The sequence below is a fragment of the Callithrix jacchus genome, chromosome 5, assembly GCF_049354715.1.
Source record: "Callithrix jacchus isolate 240 chromosome 5, calJac240_pri, whole genome shotgun sequence".
NCBI classification, from domain to species: domain Eukaryota; kingdom Metazoa; phylum Chordata; class Mammalia; order Primates; family Cebidae; genus Callithrix; species Callithrix jacchus.
Genome location: NC_133506.1, coordinates 61760055 through 61766054, shown reverse-complemented (window position 1 = coordinate 61766054; position 6000 = coordinate 61760055).

Below are 6000 nucleotides of genomic sequence, written 5' to 3'. Positions count from 1 at the left end.
ATGAAGTCCTTGCCTACTCCTTTGTCCTGGATAGTTTTGCCTAGATTTCCTTCTAGGGTTTTTATGGTGCCAGGTCTTATGTTTAAGTCTTTAATCCATCTGGAGTTAATTTTAGTGTAAGGTGTCAGGAAGGGGTCCAGTTTCTGCTTTCTGCACATGGCTAGCCAGTTTTCCCAACACCATTTGTTAAACATGGAATCCTTTCCCCATTGCTTGTTTTTGTCAGGTTTATCAAAGATTGTATAGTTGTATGTATGTTGTGTTGCCTGTGGTGCCTCTGTTTTGTTCCATTGGTCTATATCTCTGTTTTGGTACCAGTACCATGCTGTTTTGATTACTGTAGCCTTGTAGTATAGTTTGAAATCCGCTGTGTTCTTTTTGCTTAGATTTGACTTGGCTATACGGGCTCTCTTTTGGTTCCATATGAAGTTCATGGTGGTTTTTTCCAGTTCCGTGAAGAAAGTCAGTGGTAGCTTGATGGGGATAGCGTTGATTCTGTAAATTACTTTGGGCAGTATAGCCATTTTCACGATATTAATTCTTCCTAACCATGAACATGGAATGTTTCTCCATCTGTTTGTGTCCTCTCTGATTTCGTTGAGCAGTGGTTTGTAGTTCTCCTTGAAGAGGTCTCTTACGTTCCTTGTGAGTTGTATTCCAAGGTATTTTATTCTTTTTGTAGCAATTGCGAATGGCAGTTCGCTCTTGATTTGGCTTTCTTTAAGTCTGTTGTTGGTGTAGACGAATGCTTGTGATTTTTGCACATTGATTTTATATCCTGAGACTTTGCTGACGTTGCTTATCAGTTTCAGGAGTTTTTGTGCTGAGGCGATGGGGTCTTCTAGGTATACTATCATGTCGTCTGCAAATAGAGACAATTTGGCTTCCACCTTTCCTATTTGAATACCTTTTATTTCTTTTTCTTGCCTGATTGCTCTGGCTAGAACTTCCAGTACTATATTGAGTAGGAGTGGTGAAAGAGGGCATCCTTGTCTAGTGCCAGATTTTAAAGGGAATGCTTCCAGTTTTTGCCCATTCAGTATGATATTGGCTGTTGGTTTGTCATAAATAGCTTTTATTACTTTGAGATATGTTCCATCGATACCGAGTTTATTGCGGATTATTAGCATAAAGGGCTGTTGAATTTTGTCAAATGCCTTCTCTGCGTCGATTGAGATAATCATGTGGTTTTTGTTTTTGGTTCTGTTTATGTGGTGAATTATGTTGATAGACTTGCGTATGTTGAACCAGCCTTGCATCCCTGGAATGAATCCTACTTGATCATGATGAATAAGTTTTTTGATTTGCTGTTGCAATCGGCTTGCCAATATTTTATTGAAGATTTTTGCATCTATGTTCATCAAGAATATTGGTCTGAAGTGTTCTTTTCTCGTTGGGTCTCTGCCGGGTTTTGGTATCAGGATGATGTTGGTCTCATAAAATGATTTGGGAAGGATTCTCTCTTTTTGGATTGTTTGAAATAGTTTTAGAAGGAATGGTACCAGCTTCTCCTTGTGTGCCTGGTAGAATACGGCTGTGAACCCGTCTGGACCTGGGCTTTTTTTGTGTGGTAGGCTGTTAATTGCTGCCTCACCTCCAGACCTTGTTATTGGTCTATTCATAGTTTCAGCTTCCTCCTGGTTTAGGCTTGGGAGGACACAGGAGTCCAGGAATTTATCCATTTCTTCCAGGTTTACTGGTTTATGCGCATAGAGTTGTTTGTAATATTCTCTGATGATGGTTTGAATTTCTGTGGAATCTGTGGTGATTTCCCCTTTATCATTTTTTATTGCATCTATTTGGTTGTTCTCTCTTTTATTTTTAATCAATCTGGCTAGTGGTCTGTCTATTTTGTTGATCTTTTCAAAAAACCAGCTCTTGGATTTATTGATTTTTTGAAGGGTTTTTCGTGTCTCAATCTCCTTCAGCTCAGCTCTGATCTTAGTTATTTCTTGTCTTCTGCTGGGTTTTGAGTTTTTTTGATCTTGCTCCTCTAGCTCTTTCAATTTTGACGATAGGGTGTCAATTTTGGATCTCTCCATTCTCCTCATATGGGCACTTATTGCTATATACTTTCCTCTAGAGACTGCTTTAAATGTGTCCCAGAGGTTCTGGCACGTTGTGTCTTCGTTCTCATTGGTTTCGAAGAACTTCTTTATTTCTGCCTTCATTTCGTTGTTTACCCAGTCAACATTCAAGAGCCAGTTGTTCAGTTTCCATGAAGTTGTGCGGTTCTGGGTCGGTTTCTGTATTCTGAGTTCTAACTTGATTGCACTATGGTCTGAGAGGCTGTTTGTTATGATTTCAGTTGTTTTGCATTTGTTGAACAGTGCTTTACTTCCAATTATGTGGTCAATTTTAGAGTAGGTGTGATGTGGTGCTGAGAAGAATGTGTATTCTGTGGATTCGGGGTGGAGAGTTCTGTAAATGTCTATCAGGTTTGCTTGCTCCAGGTCTGAGTTCAAGCCCTGGATATTCTTGTTGATTTTCTGTCTGGTTGATCTGTGTAGTATTGACAGTGGAGTTTTAAAGTCTCCCACTATTATTGTGTGGGAGTCTAAGTCCTTTTTTAAGTCATTAAGAACTTGCCTTATGTATCTAGGTGCTCCTGCATTGGGTCCATATATGTTTAGGATCGTTAGCTCTTCTTGTTGTATTGATCCTTTTACCATTATGTTATGGCCTTCTTTGTCTCTTTTGATCTTTGTTGCTTTAAAGTCTATTTTATCAGAGATGAGAATTGCAACTCCTGCTTTTTTTTGCTTTCCATTAGCTTGGTAAATCTTCCTCCATCCCTTTATTTTGAGCCTTTGTGTATTCTTGCATGTGAGATTGGTTTCCTGGATACAGCACACTGCTGGGTTTTGGCTTTTTATCCAATTTGCCAGTCTGTGTCTTTTGATTGGTGCATTTAGTCCATTTACATTTAGGGTTAATATTGTTATGTGTGAATTTGATACTGCCATTTTGATGCTAAGTGGCTGTTTTGCCTGTTAGTTGTTGTAGATTCTTCATTATGTTGAAGCTCTTTAGCTTTCAGTGTGATTTTGGAATGGCTGGTACTGGTTGATCCTTTCTATGTGTAGTGCCTCTCTTAGGAGCTCCTGTAAAGCAGGCCTGGTGGTGACAAAATGTCTGAGTACTTGCTTGTTCGCAATGGATTTTATTTTTCCTTCACTTCTGAAGCTAAGTTTGGCTGGATATGAAATTCTGGGTTGAAAGTTCTTTTCTTTAAGAATGTTGAATATTGGCCCCCACTCTCTTCTGGCTTGTAGTGTTTCTGCCGAGAGATCTGCTGTGAGTCTGATGGGCTTCCCTTTGTGGGTGACCCGACCTTTCTCTCTGGCTGCCCTTAGTATTCTCTCCTTTATTTCAACCCTGTTGAATCTGACGATTATGTGCCGTGGGGTTGCTCTTCTTGCGGAATATCTTTGTGGTGTTCTCTGTATTTCCTGCAATTGAGTGTTGGCTTGTCTTGCTAGGTGGGGGAAATTTTCCTGGATGATGTCCTGAAGAGTATTTTCCAGCTGGGATTCATTCTCTTCGTCCCCTTCTGGTACACCTATCAAACGTAGGTTAGGTCTTTTCACATAGTCCCACATTTCTTGGAGACTTTGTTCATTCCTTTTTGCACTTTTTTCTCTGATCTTGGTTTCTCGTTTTATTTCATTGAGTTGGTCTTCGACTTCAGATATTCTTTCTTCTGCTTGGTCAATTCGGCTATTGAAACTTGTGTTTGCTTCGCGAAGTTCTCGTATTGTGTTTCTCAGCTCCTTTAATTCATTCATATTCCTCTCTAAGTTATCCATTCTTGTTATCATTTCCTCAAATCTTTTTTCAAATCTTTTTTCAAGGTTCTTAGTTTCTTTGCATTGATTTAATACATGATCTTTTAGCTCACAAAAGTTTCTCATTATCCATCTTCTGAAGTCTAATTCCGTCATTTCGTCACAGTCATTCTCCGTCCATCTTTGTTCCCTTGCTGGTGAGGAGTTTTTGTCCTTTCTAGGAGGCGAGGTGTTCTGGTTTCGGGTGTTTTCCTCCTTTTTGCGCTGGTTTCTTCCCATCTTTGTGGATTTGTCCGCTGGTCGTCTGCGTAGTTGCTGACTTTTTGATTGGGTCTCTGAGTGGACACCCAGAATGTTGATGATGAAGTATTTCTGTTGCTTGGTTTTCCTTCTACCAGTCTAGCCCCTTCGCTGTACGTCTGCTGAGGTCCGCTCCAGACCTTGCTTGTCTGGGGTGCACCTCTAGCAGCTGTGGCACAGCGAGGGATGCTACCAGTTTCTTTTTCTGCTATCTTTGTCCCAGGATGATGCCTGCCTAATATCAGTCTTTTGGATATAGAGGGGTCAGGGAGCTGCTTGAGGAGACAGTTTGTACTTTATAGGGGTTTAATTGCTGAGCTGTGCGCTCTGTTGTTCCTTCAGGGCTGTTAGGCTGCTATGTTTTATTGTGCTGCAACAGAGCTCATTGAAAAACCCTTTTTTTTTTCTCAAATGCTCTGTATTGAGGGGTTTGGGCTTTATTTTTGGATGTTCGATGAGGTGTCCTGCCCAGCTAGAAGGGAGACTAGCCACTGTTTGGTTGCCAGGCTCCGCCCTGCTGTTGTGTGATTCGTCCTGTTGCAAGGTCTGCTGTGGTCTCCACCACGCCCTGTGGCAGAGTCTCTTCATTGTAGCGTGTTGCCTCTGCAATGGCAGGCTGCGTCAGCAGTGGGCGTGTATCTCAGTAGGGACAGGTTGCCTCGGCAACGGCTGGCTGCATCAGCAGTGGGCGTGTATCTCAGTTGGGGCGGGTTGCCTCGGTAGTGGTGGACGCCCCTCCCCCACAGAGCGTCTCAGGCCGTCTGCTTGGGATAGTTCGAAATCGCGGTTTTGTTCGTCCCACTGGGTATCCCAAACGATCTGTCCCTGCAATCCCCTGGGCTGGGCTACTGTGCAAGTCTCGTTCAGTCTCAAGTCCAGCCCTCTCAAGTCTCAGGTTGCCGGTTCGACAAGGCACCCGGACACGCCCCCCCTGTGGGGATTGCTGGGTAGGGCCTGCCGCCGCAGCCCCGGCTGCCGGCTTCGCCAGGCAGACCTACTGCCTGGAGTCCCGTGTCTTTTTATACTTGGGAGTTTCCCCGTTCTGTGGACAACAAAGATCAGTCTGGAAATGCAGCACTGACTCACCATTTGCGGATTCAACGTGGGCTCCAATCCTGGGTTGTTCTCACAGCGCCATCTTGAGTCCCCGCCTCTCTGCTTCAGGATATATTTTTTTATAACCAAGTAAAAATATAATTTTAATATTTTATATAAGAAAATAAATCTAGATGGTGTATGTACTTTATAAGAGAATAGAAAAGAACATTTCATATTTTTATAACAGAGTATTTTGAGTGTTTTTTGTATTATGTACAGCGTTTCACAAAGAAAGTATGCATATTTTTTATAACCGAGTAATAATAGAATTTTATTATTATATATAAGACAGTACATCTAGACAGTGTATATACTTTATAAAAGAGTATAAAAGAACATTGTATATTTTTTATAACAGTATTTTTAGCGTTTTTATATTACATATAGTGTTTCACAGATTATGTATATTTTTTATAACCGAGTAAAAATAGAATTTTGATATTTTTTATAAGACAGTACATCTAGATGGTGTATATACCTTATAAGAGAGTAGAAAAAACATTGTATATTTTTTATAACAGAGTACTTTGAGTGTTCTTTTTTTTTGGTTTTGTAGACTGGGGTACCAACAGATTATGTATATTTTTTATAACTAAATAAAAATAGAATTGTAGTATTTTTTATAAAACAGTACATCTAGACAGTGTATATACTTTACAAGAGAGTATAAAAGGACAGTATGCCAGGTCGCCTCTGCTTGCTCTAGGGGTTATAGCTTGCACACACCTTTTGGAGACCCTCATTTGACTACAGCGATGGAGTCAGAAACACAAAGTCCTGAGAGTAGATGTGAATTTTCTAAACATGGTTTTAT